Here is a 21020-nt window from a genome sequence, read left to right on the forward strand (position 1 = left end):
TGAAATCTATATGTGTACCGAGTTTCATATTAATTCATGCAAGCGTGTTTGATATATGGACCAAGTTTTCAGACCCTGTTCAAGAGGGCGCTGTTGAGCCCCCCTGCCACGCCCATTTCTGAAACTTTTCACATGTCTACTGGCTAATAAGTGTTATGTGTCTGTCGAGTTTCATCCAATTTCAAGCATGTTAAGAGTCTCAAACGCATCCGAAAAGAATATTAAAATTTGATGCGTTGCCACGGCAACAGTATCTAAGATATCAATAATCCTTTCACAGGTCTACATCTGCCGTGTGTTTACATTATACACATAAAGTTTGAAGCAAATCGTGTAAAATTAAGAGGGTGACTTCAAAGCATTTTGAAAGTGACACACTTCCTGCTGCCAGTTGGTGGCGCTATAACTTTGACTCAAAGTAGTCACATCCTTGTGATCGGCCTCTTACAACAAACACACTGCGAAAGTTTCATCAAGATCAGTTAATGTATGCAGAAGTTATAACACACTTCCTGTGTCCCATTAATCGCCATAAATTCGTTTCCTCGCCACGGCCAAACCGTTCGAGATATCAAAAATCCGTCCGCAATTTAGCATCCTCAATGTCTTGACTTCATGCACACCGAGTTTGGTTGTGATTGGACGAATATTCTAGGAGGAGTATTTCAAATTCCAGAGGATGCGTTTTTCAAACAACCCATAATAGTTGACTTCCTGTTGGGCTGGTGTAAAACTTAGAGCACGAAAGTTGTTCGGCCCGATGAGATCTATATGTGTACTGAGTTTCATATTATTATATACAAGCGTGTTTGATTTATAGACCAAGTTTTCGGACACCATTCCAGGGGGCGCTGTCGAGCCCCCGTGCCACGCCCGGGTACCAGCTTCAGTCCGGCCCTGATGGCCGCAGGTTCTGATGTGTGTGCAAAATTTCAAGAGTTTTTGAGCATGTTAAGGGCCCCAAAAGTGCCCAAAAGGTTGACAAAATAATAATAATAATAATAATAATAATAATAAATAATCCTACCGGAAACAATAGGGCTCTTCGCCCTTTCAGGGCTTGGGCCCTAATAATAATTCTACCGAAAACAATAGGGCCTTCGCCCTTTCAGGGCTTGGGCCCTAATAAATATATATAAATATAGCTGCGAGCAGCGATAACGGGCCCAAGCCGGTGGTACCGCCACCCCGGTGCCTTTAGTTACCTAAAGGCACCGGGGTGGCGGTACCGCCGGCTTGGGCCCGTAATCGCTGCTCGCAGCTATATTTATATATATATATATATATATATATATATATATACATACATACATACATACACACACACACACACACACACACACACACACACATATATATATATATATTATTGTTCAGAAGTTTGGGGTCAGTAAGATTTTTAATGTTTTTAGGAGAAGTCTCTTCTGCTCACCAAGGCTGCATTTATTGATTAAAAATACAAACAAAAACAGTAATATTGTGAAATATTATTCCAATTTAAAACAGCTGTTTTCAATTTTTAAATATTTTACATAGTAATTCATTTCTGTGATCAAAGTTGAGTTTTCAGCATCATTACTCAGTCTTCAGTGTCACATGATCCTTCAGAAATCATACTAATATGATGATTGATGCTCAATAAATATTCATTATTATTTTCAATGTTGAAAACAGTTGTGTACAGATTTTTTTTTCAAAATGCTTTGATGAATGTAAAGTTCAAAAGAACAGCATATATTTCAAATATATATATTTTTAACATTATAAATGTCTTTACTGTAACTGTTGATCAGTTTAACTCATCCTTCATAAATAAAAGTACTGATTTATTTTATTTATTTCCCCCAAAAATAAAATTTTAATTATTACTAACCCAAAACTTTTGAGCGGTAGTGTTTAACGTTACAAAAGCTTTAGATTTCAGATAAATGCTGTTCTTTTGAACTTTCTATTCATCAAAGACTGTACACAACTGTTTTCGACATTTAAAATAATAATGAATGTTTCTTGAGTATCAATCATCATATTAGAATAATTTCTGAAGGATCATGTGACAGTGACGACTGGAGTAATGATGCTGAAAACTCAGCTTTGATCACAGGAATAAATAACAGCTGCTTTCTATTTTAATATATTTTAAACTGTTTTAAATTGGAATAATATTTTACAATATTACTGTTTTTGTTTGTATTTTTAATCAAATAAATGCAGCCTTGGTGAGCAGAAGAAACTTCTCTGTTATGTGCGCCACAGACTGCACGCACGTCCGCTTAGAGTTCCGCCTTTTGCCTTCCGTCAATATTACGTTATTACACAAATATTTTTTTAGAGAATCGATTTTTTGACATTTGTGAATCGATTCAGAATCGTCCGCATCGCGATGCATCTAAGAATACATTTTTTCTCCCACCCCTAGATTTCATACAACAGGTTAATAAACAGTTACAATTAAGTCACTTACATTTTAGATGCAATGTTGACTGTTTTTGTTCTGTTTCAGCAGCGAAAATAGTTAAACAAAGATCACGGCAGAACCATCACGCATCACGTGTTTTCTCATAACTGAACGATTCAGCATTTTTAACGAATCGGTTGACTCAAAGATTGAATGATCAATCCATAAACATCTGTCTTAATCATGATCGACTCATTCGAACGAATTGTTTGAACGAATGAATCAATGACTCGCTTATTAAGATGGATGCCTGGCGACACCTAATGGCGGTTTAGTGTTGTTTAAAAGCATCATTCTTTCCCACATGTGTGTGATTTGTGTGTGCAACATTATCATTATTTTTCTTTCACTATTATATTAGCGATTTAAAAGCACCCACTCGTGTCACACGTCGATTAACCGGTGGGAAAATATCCTCAGACACATACCTAATAAATGTATATTTAAATACAATATTGGCCTACCTGGTAAAAAGTTTTATATACTATTTTGATGTCCTTTTGGACACAAGAGGGCAGTATAGCCCTATGTTTGCTTTTTTGTTGAACCAAATAGCACTAAATAGCCTGTTTTAACTTTTTCATTCTTCTTGAATTGCAAAAACAGAATAAAATGGGTTTAGTTGTGATATTTGTATTCTTTTATATAGAAATAAATGGTATATAATTACATTTTTAGAAGATTTTTAGTGTTTCCTTTTTGGACATTACTTTAATCCCTCGCCATAGCAAAACCGTTTGAGATATTTATTATCCATTCACAATTTAGCATATTTAATGTAGTTTCATCATGTTGAAAAAGTTTGGTACGAATAAAATAAATAGTTTAAGAGGAGTGGCTAAAAATTCAGAGGCTGATTTTGCAAAAAAATTCACATTCAGACCAAAATATCTGACTTCCTGATGGCCAGAGCTATTGAATGTAAATTAGAAAGTTGTCCGGCTTGATGAGAACAATATACAAACTGTTTTTTCTTTACTGTAGTTAAAACTAACCCCCCCACTTTTGTCAAAAGCATGTTGAAAGTGACACACTTCCTGCTGCCAGTTGGTGGCGCTATAACTTTGACTCACAATAGCTACATCCATCTGATCGGCCTCTTACCACGAACACACTGCTGAAGTTTCATCAAGATCAGTTAATGTATGCAGAAGTTATTCCACTTCCGTGTTTCTCTTTTCTCGCCATAAATTTGATTCCTCGCCACGGCCAAACCGTTCGAGATATCAAAAATCCGTCCGCAATTTAGCATCCTCAAAGTCTTGACTACATGCACACCGAGTTTGAAGGGGACACGGTGAATTTTCTAGGAGGAGTATTTCACATTCCACAGCAAGCGTTTTCCAAACAACCCATAATAGCCGACTTCCTGTTGGGCTGGCGTAAAACTTGACCGGGGTAAAGTTGTTCGGCCCGATGAGATCTATATGTGTACCGAGTTTCATATTAATTCATGCGAGCGTGTTTGATATATGGATCAAGTTTTAGAACCCCGTTCAAGGGGGCGCTGTTGAGCCCCCCAGCCACGCCCGGGTACCAGCTTCAGCCCGGCCCTGATGGCTGTGGGTTCTGACCTGTGTGCAAAGTTTCAAGAGTTTTTGAGCATGTTAAGGACCCCAAAAGCCCCTGAAACCTTGATTAACAATATAAAAGCAATAGTCAAATCCCCCCCTCCCCTCACACACACAGAGACACAGAGAGAGGGAGAGAAAATTCTTCAGAAAATCCACATTCAAACCAAAATATCTCTCTTCCTGTTGGTCGGAGATGGTTCATGTAAATTAGAAAGTTGTCCGTCTTGATGAGAACAATACACATACCAAGTTTTGTGATTCTAGGAAAAACTAAGCCCCCATTTTTGACTAAAGGTGGCGCTACTGAGCCATTCCACCACGCCCGTTTCTGAAACTTTGCACATGTCTACGGGCTAATAAATGTGATGTGTCTGTTGAGTTTCATGCAATTTCAAGTATGTTAAGAGTCTCAAAAGCATCAAAAAATAATATTAAAGTTTGATGCGTTGCCACGGCAACAGTATCTAAGATATCAATAATCGTTTCACAGGTTTACATCTGCCGTGTGTCTACATTGTACACATAAAGTTTGAAGCAAATCGGGTAAAAATAAGACACTGATTTCAAAGCATTTTGAAAGTGATGTACTTCCTGCTGCCTGTTGGTGGCGCTATAACTTTGACTCACAATAGTCACATCCATGTGATCGGCCTCTTACAACGAACACACTGCTGAAGTTTCATCAAGATCAGTTAATGTATGCAGAAGTTATAACACACTTCCTGTTTCATTTTTTCGCCATAAATTTGTTTCCTCGCCACGGCCAAACCGTTCGAGATATCAAAAATCCGTCCGCAATTTAGCATCCTCAATGTCTTGACTTCATGCACACCGAGTTTGGAGGCGAATCGATGAATTCCCTAGGAGGAGTACATCAAATTCCACAGCATGCGTTTCCAAACAACGCTAAATAGCCAACTTCCTGTTTGGCTGGCGTAAAACTTAGAGCACGAAAGTTGTTCGGCCCGATGAGATCTATATGTGTACCGAGTTTCATATTATTACATGCAAGCGTGTTTGATTTATGGACACGTGTTTGGATCCCGTTCCAGGGGGCGCTGTCGAGCCCCCCTGCCACGCCCGGGTACCAGCTTCAGTCCGGCCCTGATGGCCGCGGGTTCTGACGTGTGTGCAAAATTTCAAGAGTTTTCAAGCATGTTAAGGGCCCCAAAAGTGCCTGAAAGGTTGACAAAATAATAATAATAATAATAAATATAGCTGCGAGCAGCGATTACGGGCCCAAGCCGGTGGCACCGCAACCCCGGTGCCTTTAGTTACCTAAAGGCACCGGGGTGGCGGTACCGCCGGCTTTGGCCCTCCATCGCTGCTCGCAGCTATATTTATATATATTTATATATATATATATATATATATATATATATATATATATATATATATATATATATATATACATACATACATACACACACATACATATATATGTGTGTATATATATATATATTATTGTTCAAAGGTTTGGGGTCAGTAAGATTTTTAATGTTTTTAGGAGAAGTCTCTTCTGCTCACCAAGGCTGCATTTATTGATTAAAAATACAAACAAAAACAGTAATATTGTGAAATATAATTCCAATTTAAAACAGCTGTTTTCAATTTTTAAATATTTTACATAGTAATTCATTTCTGTGATCAAAGTTGAGTTTTCAGCATCATTACTCCAGTCTTCAGTGTCACATGATCCTTCAGAAATCATACTAATATGATGATTGATGCTCAATAAATATTCATTATTATTTTCAATGTTGAAAACAGTTGTGTACAGATTTTTTTTTTTCAAAATGCTTTGATGAATGTAAAGTTCAAAAGAACAGCATATATTTCAAATATATATATTTTTAACATTATAAATGTCTTTACTGTAACTGTTGATCAGTTTAACTCATCCTTCATAAATAAAAGTACTGATTTATTTTATTTATTTCCCCAAAAAATAAAATTTTAATTATTACTAACCCAAAACTTTTGAGCGGTAGTGTTTAACGTTACAAAAGCTTTAGATTTCAGATAAATGCTGTTCTTTTGAACTTTCTATTCATCAAAGACTGTACACAACTGTTTTCGACATTTAAAATAATAATGAACGTTTCTTGAGTATCAATCATCATAATAGAATAATTTCTGAAGGATCATGTGACAGTGACGACTGGAGTAATGATGCTAAAAACTCAGCTTTGATCACAGGAATAAATAACAGTTTAAAATATATTCAAATAGAAAGCAGCTGTTTTAAATTGGAATACTATTTTACAATATTACTGTTTTTGTTTGTATTTTTAATCAAATAAATGCAGCCTTGGTGAGCAGAAGAAACTTCTCTGTTATGTGCGCGCCACAGACTGCACGCACGTCCGCTTAGAGTTCCGCCTTTTGCCTTCCATCAAAATTACGTTATTAGAAAAATATTTTTTAGAGAATCGATTTTTTGACATTTGTGAATCGATTCAGAATCGTCCACGTCCGCATCGCGATGCATCTAAGAATAAATTTTTTCTCCCACCCCTAGATTTCATACAACAGGTTAATAAACAGTTACAATTAAGTCACTTACATTTTAGATGCAATGTTGACTGTTTTTGTTCTGTTTCAGCAGCGAAAATAGTTAAACAAAGATCACGGCAGAACCATCACGCATCACGTGTTTTCTCATAACTGAACGATTCAGCATTTTTAACGAATCGGTTGACTCAAAGATTGAATGATCAATCCATAAACATCTGTCTTAATCATGATCGACTCATTCGAACAAATCGTTTGAACGAATGAATCAATGACTCGCTTATTAAGATGGATGCCTGGCGACACCTAATGGCGGTTTAGTGTTGTTTAAGAGCATCATTCTTTCCCACATGTGTGTGATTTGTGTGTGCAACATTATCATTATTTTTCATACACTATTATATTAGCGATTTAAAAGCACCCACTCGTGTCACACGTCGATTAACCGGTGGGAAAATATCCTCAGACACATACCTAATAAATGTATATTTAAATACAATATTGGCCTACCTGGTAAAAAGTTTTATATACTATTCTGATGTCCTTTTGGACACAAGAGGGCAGTATAGCCCTATGTTTGCTTTTTTGTTGAACCAAATAGCACTAAATAGCCTGTTTTAACTTTTTCATTCTTCTTGAATTGCAAAAACAGAATAAAATGGGTTTAGTTGTGATATTTGTATACTTTTATATAGAAATAAATGGTAATTACATTTTTAGAAGATTTTTAGTGTTTCCTTTTTGGACATTATTTAATCCCTCGCCATTGCAAAACCGTTTGAGATATTTATTATCCATTCACAATTTAGCATATTTAATGTAGTTTCATCATGTTGAAAAAGTTTGGTACGAATAAAATAAATAGTTTAAGAGGAGTGGCTAAAAATTCAGAGGCTGATTTTGCAAAAAAAATTCACATTCAGACCAAAATATCTGACTGCCTGATGGCCAGAGCTATTGAATATAAATTAGAAAGTTGTCCGGCTTGATGAGAACAATATACAAACTATTTTTTCTTTACTGTAGTTAAAACTAACCCCCCCACTTTTTTCAAAAGCATGTTGAAAGTGACACACTTCCTGCTGCCAGTTGGTGGCGCTATAACTTTGACTCACAATAGCTACATCCATCTGATCGGCCTCTTACCACGAACACACTGCTGAAGTTTCATCAAGATCAGTTAATGTATGCAGAAGTTATTCCACTTCCGTGTTTCTCTTTTCTCGCCATAAATTCGATTCCTCGCCACGGCCTTACCGTTCGAGATATCAAAAATCCGTCCGCAATTTAGCATCCTCAAAGTCTTGACTACATGCACACCGAGTTTGGAGGGGACACGGTGAATTTTCTAGGAGGAGTACTTCACATTCCACAGCAAGCGTTTTCCAAACAACCCATAATAGCCGACTTCCTGTTGGGCTGGCGTGAAACTTGACAGAGGGAAAGTTGTTCGGCCCGATGAGATCTATATGTGTACCGAGTTTCATATTATTTCATGCAAGCGTGTTTGATATATGGACCAAGTTTTCAAACCCCGTTCAAGGGGGCGCTGTTGATCCCCCCTGCCACACCCCTTTCTGAAACTTTTCACATGTCTACTGGCTAATAAGTGTTATGTTTCTATCGAGTTTCATCCAATTTCAAGCATGCTAAGAGTCTCAAAAGCATCAAAAAAGAATATTAAATTTTGAAGCGTTGCCACGGCAACAGTATCTAAGATATCAATCATCCTTTCGCAGGTCTACATCTGCAGTGTGTCTACATTATACACATAAAGTTTGAAGCAAATCGGGTAAAAATAAGAGGGTGATTTCAAATTATTTTGAAAGTGACACACTTCCTGCTGCCAGTTGGTGGCGCTATAACTTAGACTCACAATAGTCACATCAGTGTGATCGGCCTCTTACAACGAACACACTGCTGAAGTTTCATCAAGATCAGTTAATGTATGCAGAAGTTATAACACACTTCCTGTGTCCCATTATTCGCCATAAATTCGTTTCCTCGCCATGGCCAAACCGTTCGAGATATCAAAAATCCGTTCGCAATTTAGCATCCTCAATGTCTTGACTTCATTCACACCTAGTTTGGTGGCGATCGGATGAATTCCCTAGGAGGAGTATTTCACATTCCATTGTATGCATTTTCCAAACAACGTATAATAACCGACTTCCTGTTGGGCTGGTGTAAAACTTAGAGCACGAAAGTTGTTCGGCCCGATGAGATCTATATGTGTACTGAGTTTCATATTATTACATGCAAGCGTGTTTGATTTATGGACCAATTTTTCCGACATAATTCCAGGGGGCGCTGTCGAGCCCCCGTGCCACGCCCGGGTACCAGCTTTAGTGCGGCCCTGATGGCCGCAGGTTCTGACGTGTGTGCAAAATTTCAAGAGTTTTTGAGCATGTTAAGGGCCCCAAAAGTGCCAGAGAAGTAGAAAAAAATAATAATAATAATAATAATAATAATAATAATAATAAACAATAATCCTACCGAAAACAATAGGGCCTTCGCCCTTTCAGGGCTTGGGCCCTAATAATAATAATAATAATAATCCTACCGGAAACAATAGGGCCTTCGCCCTTTCAGGGCTTGGGCCCTAATAATAATAATCCTACCGGAAACAATAGGGCCTTCGCCCTTTCAGGGCTTGGGCCCTAATAAACAGATATAGATGCACAATAGAAGACATTGAATAGTCTGGCTGAGTTAGACAAAACATTCAATGGAAACCTTTCAAAAAGACCCTGAACAGAACTGTGACAATATCATAACCCATGATGTATTAGATGGCATTCCACATGGCATGACAAGAGGACACATGTTTGAAAGACTTAACCAATATGTAATCCACCAGGTTTGTGATGCCATGCATATGACATACAATAATAAACTGCAACCACATCCAATAATGAAACTGCAACCACAAACACCAAGTAGCCTGAAGGAACTTACGGTAGGGGATATTCACTATTGGGTATAATGTTACGATATTATTCTATTCTACATCAAGTGAAGTAAAAAATAAAATAAATAAAAAAAACACTTCAGTTTGGGTCTGTTGTGTTGTTTTGTAATTTTTGGGGTTTGTCATCCCACCCATCATCTTTTGTGTTCAATGGAAGAGACAAAAAAGTCATGCGGGTGTGGAAAGTCATGAGGGTGACTTTAATTTTTGCATGATCATTCCTTTTAAGAATCAACGAGTATGGTTTCACTTTCAGTTTATTTTGTTGCCGAAATAATAAATACATAAAGAAATATACGACAAAATGTAAAAAGAAAAATACATAAATATATAAATATGTAAATCAATATACAAAGAAATATAAAACTAAATTAGTGTTTATATTTTTATTCATTATTTATGTGTAATTGCATTTTTTCCATATTTATATATTTTTTCATTTATTTATATATACATTTATTTATTTCCACTTTTATTTATGTATACACGTATTTATGTCTACATTTATTTCCACATTTATTTATTTGCATTTATTTGTCCGTATGGTAATGAAGGGGTCGTGTTTAACCTCAGACATAGCAATCGTGCTCATAGTGGCAGTAGTGAAGCTTTGAGGCCACGGTGACACTTTGTGATGAGAACAAAACGAAACACAAGAGGTTTGTGGACAAGCCTTCGCAAATCACACGGGGAATGAATGACTTAGAGATGGGCAATATTGCCAAAATCTTATATAATTTAATATCATCCCAACGATATGTATATTGAGTGACCATGCTTTATCCTGGACACAGCCATAAAAAAATATTCTTGTTGGGATTTTTAAAATGTCTTGCCACACATGAAAAGAGACCGCTTCTTCAAAAATACGTAGCTGACTCACCTGTATCTTCCTCGGTAACACTTTAGAATACTGTCTCTTACTTACTGCATAACTAATAAAGAATTATTGAAGAACTAGGTAATTCTTCATTAACTACTTCTTCACTATTAACTACTAAGGAAGATGTGTTAACTAATCAGTATGTAATATAATTTTATGATTGTGTAACAGTTAGCCTAGTTAATCAACAATTAATTCTGTCACACATCCTGAAGAACCACTATTAATTATCTACTAATTAAGGTTCAAGAAAAATAACTAAGAAGTAACTAATGAACAGTCATACAAAACATTGAGTTGTGACCTTCCTCGTTTACTAATGTTATTAATAGAAGTAGTGTTGTGAAAATATAATTTTAACAAATACATATAAACAGAGCCGGTTCTAGACATTAGGAGGCCCTAGGCAAAATTCATGTTGGAGGCCCCCCACCCCCAATAAAAAAAACACTTGAAACAAATATGATTCCTAACCTTTTTATTTATACAACATTTAATTTTAAAAGCAGTATATTTTTACTTACACAGTACATAAGTTTGGACACATTACTATTAATGTTTTTGAAAGAAGTCTCTTATGCTCATCAAGCCTGGATTTATTTGATCAAAAATACAGAAAAATAATATAGTGAAATATTATTAAAATTTAAAATAAGGGTTTTCTATTTTACTATACTTTATATTTATGTGATGCAAAGGCAGCTGAATTTAGTGTCAAGTGATCATTCTGATTTATTATCAAATGTTAGAAAGGGTGCTTAATATTTATTTTATAATCTGTGATGCTTTTTTTCAGGATTTTTGATTATTAAAAAGTTGTTTTAAAAAAGTATTCACTATCATTTTTTATATATTTAACACATCCTTGCTGAATATTCCTGTTTTTTTTCTGTATTTTTGATCAAATAAATGCAGGCTTGTAGAGCATAATAATAAACTTCTTTCAAAAAACATTAAAAATAGTAATGGGTCCAGACTTTTACCGGTACTGTATGTACATATTAATCAAACTTTATCTAAGGTAATCTCTTTTTTGTTTAATGAAGATGTTATTGTTGTTATTTTGCTGTTTTATTCAATTTATTCACAGTTCCAGAATCCCACTTCAGTAAATGAGCATTAGTGCTTTTATATTGCATTGCTACTTTATATATGCTATACACAAATCAAGTGGAAGAGAAAGACACGATCGCTACTGAGCAGAAAAAAATGGATAAAGTGATATTATTGGCGTATATGTCAGGGTATAATCTAATCATCAGCAGAATTTAGAAGATAGACCCATGAGATCCTTTATTTGAAACATTTAAAAATGTTGTAGTGTGTTGGCTTTTTAACTTAGAATACAGACGTCTTGTCTTTTAATTTTGTAGCTTTTTTACTAGTCAGCTCCCGACGCGATGTTATTCATTGTACGCGCAAATTCAAAGCGTCGCGTCTGGGCACGTTAATGACGCTCGCGCTCTTTTAAACTCGTAATAAAGCGGTGAATGATTTTTCCAGAAATGACGCTGATCTACAGTACAAGTTTATATTTAGAATACATTGCAATCACTCAAAAATAGATGACGACAACTCACACACCTGCATTTTGAGCTGTGCTTCTTTGTGTGCTTAGGCTTTTGCCTCGCAGCACCTGATGGATGCGTTCGTTACACATACTTTTAGAAGCCGGCACCCGTTTTGTAACGGACACATTAATTGGTTTAACTGCAGTAATGTAACAGTCTATGGTGAAGATAAACATCGTCACTATTTTTAGTTAATTGATAAATATTGAAATAAATTGTAGATAGGACATTTGTACATTATTATTTTTATTTTTATTTGTCCCTCTATCTGGGCCCCATCCCGCCAATCGGGCCCTAGGCACGTGCCTAGTTTGCCTTTGCGTTAATCCGGCTCTGCATATAAATGTTAAAGAGGTTTTTTGCCTGTGTGGTTTTGTGAGTGTGTTCTGTAAAAAAAAGGAAGTCTCAAGTGCCTTGCCATAACTAACCTCAGATTAGTTTTTATATTTTATATACAGTACTGTGTATGTCTGTTTTCCTCAGCATAGAATGCCATTGAGTAAATTCATGTATTTGAGGCAACGACTGAGGGAAACTGAAAATATAGCCAACTTATTAGTAATTAATAAAGAATTATTATAGCCTGGGTGCCAGCCCGAACCCCGCCCACAATATTTTTTGGTCGGGAAGTTCGGTCTGGACTCGATCCATTGAGCCCAGTGTTTCAGGCAAACGGACAAAGACAACACATGCAGAGGGTGGCATACCTGTAAGAAAGCAATCACGCCAGAGAACCTGGAAAAAGCAAAGAAACTACTGATCAAGAACATGCAGCTGGAAAGATATCCTAGTGAATTCAGTAACATTCAGAGTAAGTCAGACATTCCAAAACAGAGCAACATTGCGAAGCTTTGCCCAGTGGTTGACAGCTTTGGACTTCTCAGAGTGGGCGGACGCATCACTCAGTCTGGCCTTGAGATAAACCGCACCAATCCCCTCATCATTCCAGTTCATCACCACCTAACGACTCTCCTTGTGCGCCACCACCACGAGCAGGTAAAACACCAGGGCAGACACTTCACAGAGGGGGCCATCAGGGACGCTGGACTATGGCTGGTGGGTGGAAAGAGATGCATCAGAGGCACTCTGTCCCAATGTGTCACCTGCAGGAGACTGCGTGGCAAGCAAGAGCATCAGCTAATGGCAGATCTGCCTGCAGACCGGCTACAAGCTGCTCCACCATTCACGTACGTCGGCTTGGACGTGTTTGGCCCATGGGAAGTTATCAGCCGTCGGACGAGAGGTGGACAAGCAAACAGCAAAAGGTGGGCAGTAATGTTCACCTGTCTGTGTGTGCGTGCTGTACACATTGAAGTGATAGAGACACTGAGTGCATCTAGTTTCATAAATGCCCTACGTAGATTTTTCTCCATCAGAGGCCCTGCCACTCAGATTAGGTCTGACAGAGGCACTAACTTTACTGGTGCTTCAAAAGAATTGAATCTGGAAGATGACGCAGACATGCAACGTTACCTACAAGACCAACAATGCACATGGATCTTCAACCCCCCGCACGCCTCCCATATGGGAGGGGCCTGGGAGCGACTTATTGGGGTGGCCCGTCGCATCCTAGACTCCATGTTCCTGCAGCAACGTTTCTCTTCATTGACGCACGAGGTCCTCGTCACACTCATGGCAGAGGTTTGTGCAATTATGAATGCGAGACCCTTGCTGCCTGTGTCAACTGACCCCGAGAACCCTCTCATACTTACCCCCTCCATGCTTCTGACACAAAAGACAAGAGCCCCGTCGTCGCCTCCGCCTGACTTTGGCAAGGCAGAGATCATCCGTCACCAATGGAAGCTGGTACAGCATCTCGCAGAGACATTTTGGTACAAATGGCAACGTGAATACCTGAGCACCCTGCAAAGTCGTGCCAGGTGGCTGGACAAAAGGCCTAACTTGCAGGAAGGAGACGTCATCTTGATGAAAGACAATGCAGTGCCAAGGAACCACTGGCCAATGGCAGTGGTCATCAAAACTTTTCCCAGCAGAGATAATGTTGTCAGGACTGTAGATATCCGAGTGATTCGCCACGGCACTCCCAAAGTGTTTAAAAGACCAGTAACTGAACTTGTCTTACTTTTCTCCCCTAAACAGGATGTTACTTGTGTTTAAGTAAAGTGTGTGCAATTAAAAGGTAATAGATGTGGTATCCTTAAGATACCAGGCAGGGAGTGTGTTGGTCTTAATGATCATTCATTCATTTTGTGTTTCTTTAGTTATTTGCAGTGCGTTAACGCCATCTACCGAACACTTGCGGTAACTGCAGGTTTGGTGTACAGTTTCCATTTCCTGTTGTATTCTCGTTTGGAACGAGATTAGTATTCAGTGAGTTCAAGACTTATCGAGAGCGAGTTGTACTCCGTGCTGTATAAATTCTGCTGTTAACTTTCTTCAATCCCCGCACAGTTGTGTTTTCCTCGGGGGCAATGCCGGTGAGTAGCACTGTGTGTAATATAAGACGTTTATATTAGCCGTTTCCTTAAGAGAATGTGTAAGAAGAAAATTATGTATATGTTGCATTTGGTTTTGGAAATGATTGAAAAAGGCAATTTGAGTTAATAAGTACTTTTATTTGTGTTTACAGTTTTACAGCTTGTTTTTTGCACTGCTGTGTGTAAAATGAAGGAGAGGAGAAAAAGACCTCGGGATAAAGCAGCATCTTTTTTCTTTGTTCACCTCACCTGGCTGTTTATACGCACTGGATAGCTAAATACGCATACGTTTAGTGAGGCCAGTACAGTAATTAAGAGTTACAGTACCAAACCGCATTTCAGTTTTACAGTACATGGTACTGTAATTGTGTAATACAGTGCATTACTGTAAAAACGAAAGCTAATCAGTACACTACTGTAATTATTTTTATTTGTACAAAATATAAATTAGATTTTTATATTTTATTTTTATCCTACATAAGTACTACTGACATACAAACCAATTAGACAAAGTTATCACAAAATACAATTTTTTTATTTAAAACATTTCATATATATCACAAAATAAACATGCCAATGCTGGAAATGATGTGTGAAATTTTTACACATTAATGGGTGAGTTTAGGGAGGGACAACATTTTTTGTGTTAATTTTAACTCATTCATTGTGTTAATGATTTTAACAAAGTAAATATGTCAGAAAGGTTAGCACAAAGATGAGTAAACGTGTTAAATTAACACATTATGTGATGTCCTTCACTGCACACATTTTTAAAAACATACATAAAACCATAAAAAAAACATTAGCATTTGACTAAATGAATGTAGAGTCACTGGTTGTTTAGCTTACAAGTATAATAATGAAATATCAACCATTACGTTCATAAAACTGCAGAATATAAATACATTTTTAAGCAGTCAAAAAGGAAATGTCCAACACAGGACAAAACCACAGTTCTTTTCACAATACATGACATAACTCCATACAAAAATGTGTTGGATTCATGTGCACTGGTGGCCAAAAGAAGTATTTAAGTGTCTTAATGTTTTTGAAAGAAGTCTCTTTGATGCTCAAGAAACATTTCTTATAATTATCAATGTCTGACTCTCTACTCCTCCATCTTTTCTACAGCAGGAGTAGAAGTCATCATCAAAATAATCTTTAAAAAGCCAACACAATGTTTTTGTCCACCTTTGCGAATAAAATATTAGTGTCACATTATTTTTAACCTTTTTTGTTGTTTTATTATTATTTTCACAAAAACTTAAGAATATATATTTGTAAACAGCTTTTGTCAATAAATAGCATACAAAAGAACGAAATTAAATTATGCCAGATTAAATTTTAATACTTACAAATCATAAATTCTGTCCAAAATTGCTGAGATCCATAGAAAGAAAGACTGAAATCGATGATTTTAGCCCATTTCAGCTTGTCTGCAGTGAAGGGGTCCCTGTCTGAGACAAATACACAGTAACACACATGCAAGAAATCACTGAGTGATGACCGTTCTCCTTCCTACAGTAGTTAATCCACCTTTGCGCTGATATTAGGACCTTCCTGGTCAGGTGGGCCTGCAATGGTAGAGAGTCTTCTGCCTAATAAAATATCAAAATAATGCAAAAATATAAACTTAAGTTGTTTAGAATGCTAGATTTGATATGAATGAATTAGTGAGAGTTTTACTGCAGTGCTTACCTGGATACATTTAATCTGGTGAGACTGAACAAAGACAATGGTCCATCTTCTGATTGGTTCATTTGCTGTGTAATAAATATAAAGTTAGACATGATGCAAAGGTCACTTATTTGATATAAAGTTAGCCAATTTTATAGAGATTTTATAAGATATTGTAAGCTACCTAGTCTGCACCAGTGGCTCCAAAGCAATTTTCACATATTGCTAATCATTTCAGCAAACTTATCTCAAAATATATCACAAATGGCCTACCTCTGGAATCTTGCTATAAGTCACTGGCGCTTTGTTGCAGTTGCCTTTAATAAAAATGGAAGTATATTAAATTACATTAAAATATATATAATATGTTATAGTTTGCAAACTAATGCTAAAACTATAAAAGTTCTCATCAGTAGGCCAACGTTATCTACAACAACCAAAACAGAATTTCACATTAGTTTATTCACATTTATTGTTAATGTAAACGCGTTGCTCGTTAGCATATTTCAACTCGACAATTCAATAATCTAACAAAGTGTGTAAAATGAAACGTTAGCTCAGTTTACCGTGGTAAAGTTCGTTACCGCCATGTTGGGTAACGTTAGCCTAACATAGGTTAAACTGGGCACAATCCTGTCAACACACACAGAAGGTTTTTTTTTTTCTTTTTTTTTTTTTTTTTTTTTTTTTTTTTTAAACCTTGCTTGCTGATCTCTCTCTCGGTGAAGTGAATTCCGTCTCTTCCCCGGGCCAGACACGAACGGCGCGATCCAACAAAAGACAGACCCCACTGATATTACACTGGATGCTCTGTCTGGCGCGACCATAGACTGTAAAAAATAGGGCGCGACACGACAAATCCCAGACAGTGTAATGATGCGCCGCGGCCGTTATATTTCTGACGTACGGTAGGGACAAACAGGTTTGCATTTTGTATTAAAGGTCCGGTCGCTTCAATGTATCCAATATAGACAGCCTCTGGCTATTATAGAGTTGTAGACACGCGGTATTAGGCAAAAAATTAGGAAATAAAAAGCACGATGGAATGGTGCCAGCCAGAGAGGCCGTTACGTCAAATACAGTAGTAGGCTATACAGCAAATTTAAAAAAATACAGTAAGTCTCTGTATGTGGTGTTAGACGTTACAGAAAATTCCCATGATACAATGGGAATCACAGTTATTTACTGTAAAGAGAAATAGCAGTATAATACTGGGGAATTTAAAGTAAATAACTGCAGAAATTACAGAAAAGTCTAACAGTGTACTGTAATGCTTTTTCCTTTTTTTGGAAATGCAGAGAAAAAATGTTTGTAACTGCTCGCACAACTGTTTAATTTTTCCTTTCATTTGTCATCTCATTCGTTTCTTTGCTAAATTTTCTCATGTCTGCTTATGCTAACGTTAATCCACTCCCTGTTTTCTCACAAATCTATGACTTTTGGAAGTGCAATTTGATTACCATGCAGTTTTAAAAAAGTTGAATTAGGTAACCTTCAAAGTGTACACTTGCAGATGTTGATTATAATGAATTTACTTTTAGGCCATAAATAATAATAGGGATAAACAATATTTAAAAAGTATATAATTTTTTTAACATACGACTAATTAAAAATTAACCACAAAACATGCTAAATGGGGGATATCTAGCATAAAAAAATAATTATGAAAAAATGGCAGAACATCGTCTCTCAGTTGCTGAATGTCGCGCAGCAACGTTGCTACAGCCCTGGCGTGTCTTACAATTCTACGTTGTTACAATGTTGCGAGCACGTAAACAGCGACGTTGCCATAGCAGAAATGCAACGTGCCACAGACGTTGCCACAACGCAAATGTGTTTGCTGGGTTGTAGGCTATAGGTAAATTGTAGTTTTCCTTGCTTTACCCCGGTCTTAATGTAAAAAGATGACTGTGAAAAAAAGTATTTAATTAAAGACATTTATGGTGAGATTACTACATTTTATTTAATTAAACGTATTTATGGTGAAATTACTACATTTTCAGGTCAATCTGTGTTCATTTTGACCACGAAACATGCGCTGTCACTTTAATTTAACATTTGCAGCACAGCAAAAATAGACTCGGTGCGGAAACGATCGCTGCACTGCTGTAGTAGCCATACGCACCGCAACTGGAACGGATCGCCGGACTGCAACCGCGTGCAGTGTGAAAGCCCTAACCTGTTAACATGGGTAGCCTACGGAAAAAAAAAAATACACACCGCATACGCTGCAAACGGAGTATGTGTGAAATGGGCGTAAGGCCCGTCAAGCACCAAGTTTGCGTCTCGCGTGACGTGAAGGAACCATAGACAGTCAATAGCGTCTGGCTACTTGCACTCTCAGACCTGTGCTGCGTTCCAGTCCACTTTTAGACACGCACTTGCGAACTTCCCTAAACACTTCCCCTCGGGGGAATCCCTGCCGCCATTTTGAAGTGCGTTCCACTTTGTGAAGTGGACGAGGGAAGTTTATATCGACAGACCCTCGTTCCCTCGATTTTTTTCTTAAAGGAAAAAAAATGTAAATAATAAATCAACTCCACAGCTGATTCCAATTAAGTGATCAAGGGCTTAGGACGTTCCAATTCAGCCCATTGCAGTTTCCGCCAGTAGTGGGCACTCGCAATGACGTACATCCGAGTGAACGAGACGAAGGGAAGTTAGCAAGTGAAGGGCATGACAATTTTGGACTGGAACGCAGCCCTGCAAGCTCAGACACCAGCGCTTCCTCTGCCTGTGACGTCACTTGCAATCGACACAAATTAACCGGAAATATGTTTCCAGCAGTAAATATTGGGTGCTTCTCAATTCTTATTTGTGCATCCTCGTTTCCTCTCCTCGCTTCCTTTCCTCGCGTCTCAGCTCCGCCCCCTGTAGGATGCGAGGGAAGGCTGCAAGGAAAAGACGCGAGGACGGAGGGATCGAATGAAAGCTTTTTGTATACATTGGAATCCTTGATCACTCGAGCGTCACTTCATCGCGTCATCAGCAGCGCTCAGAGGATCTGCCCTCATGTTGTTGAAATTTGTTTATTTAAGAAATTCATAATAAATAATAATAAAGAAAGATACCCTGTTGAAATATGTGAGGTGTATGGTTTATATAAACTGCAAAATTAAAGTATAAATCAAAATTATTGTGACCGATGTGAAGGGGGAGGAGAATTGATACGTGCGTCACGTTTTAGTCGATAAAACTCTTCCGCATAGGATGTACCTGTGTATCCTCGCTCATGACTCCTCAGGAAGCCTCCTCACTCCTCGATCCTCGACTCCTCGCGGTGCAATTAGAGAATTGAGATGTCCTTCAAGATGGCTGAGCTCGATCGGTGTCCGGGTCATAGGATGGAGGACGGAGGAGAGAGGAGACGAGGAGGGATATTGAGAAGCACCTGATTGTGCTGTGTCTCATTTTGAAGAATCTTGGCCAAAGTAAAAAGCAAAAGTTAAAGGTTTAAGATTATGAATATGTATGAACATTATTTTATATAAAATACAGTGAGGAAAATAAGTATTTGAACACCCTGCTATTTTGCAAGTTCTCCCCTTTCATAGAGGGGTCTGAAATTGTCATCGTAGGTGCATGTCCACTGTGAGAGACATAATCTAAAAAAAAATCCAGAAATCACAATGTATGATTTTTTAACTATTTATTTGTATGATACAGCTGCAAATAAGTATTTGAACACCTGAGAAAATCAATGTTAATATTTGGTACAGTAGCCTTTGTTTGCAATTACAGAGGTCAAACGTTTCCTGTAGTTTTTCACCAGGTTTGCACACACTGCAGGAGGGATTTTGGCCTACTCCTCCACACAGATCTTCTCTAGATCAGTCAGGTTTCTGGGCTGTCGCTGAGAAACACAGAGTTTGAGCTCCCTCCAAAGATTCTCTATTGGGTTTAGGTCTGGAGACTGGCTAGGCCACGCCAGAACCTTGATATGCTTCTTACAGAGCCACTCCTTGGTTACCCTGGCTGTGTGCTTCGGGTCATTGTCATGTTGGAAGACCCAGCCGCCCTCGACCCATCTTCAATGCTCTAACTGAGGGAAGGAGGTTGTTCCCCAAAATCTCGCAATACATTGCCCCGGTCATCCTCTCCTTAATACAGTGCAGTCGCCCTGTCCCATGTGCAGAAAAACATCCCAAAAGCATGATGCTACCACCCCCATGCTTCACAGTAGGGATGGTGTTCTTGGGATGGTACTCATCATTCTTCTTCCTCCAAACACGTTTAGTGGAATTATGACCAAAAAGTCCTATTTTGGTCTCATCTGACCACATGACTTTCTCCCATGACTCCTCTGGATCATCCAAATGGTCATTGGCAAACTTAAGACGGGCCTTGACGTGCTGGTTTAAGCAGGGGAACCTTCCGTGCCATGCATGATTTCAAACCATGACGTCTAAGTGTATTACCAACAGTAACCTTGGAAACGGTGGTCCCAGCTCTTTTCAGGTCATTGACCAGCTCCTCCCGTGTAGTTCTGGGCTGATTTCTCACCTTTCTTAGGATCATTGAGACCCCATGAGGTGAGATCTTGCATGGAGCCCCAGTCCGAGGGAGATTGACAGTCATGTTTAGCTTCTTCCATTTTCTAATGATTGGTCCAACAGTGGACCTTTTTTCACCAAGCTCCTTGGCAATTTCCCCGTAGCCCTTTCCAGCCTTGTGGAGGTGTACAATTTTGTCTCTAGTGTCTTTGGACAGCTCTTTGGTCTTGGCCATGTAGTAGTTGGATTCTTACTGATTGTATGGGGTGGACAGGTGTCTTTATGCAGCTAACGACCTCAAACAGGTGCATCTAATTTAGGATAATAAATGGAGTGGAAGTGGACATTTTAAAGGCAGACTAACAGGTCTTTGAGGGTCAGAATTCTAGCTGATAGACAGGTGTTCAAATACTTATTTGCAGCTGTATCATACAAATAAATAGT

This window comes from Scardinius erythrophthalmus (genome assembly GCF_964197995.2).
Source record: "Scardinius erythrophthalmus genome assembly, chromosome: 10".
NCBI lineage: Eukaryota > Metazoa > Chordata > Actinopteri > Cypriniformes > Leuciscidae > Scardinius > Scardinius erythrophthalmus.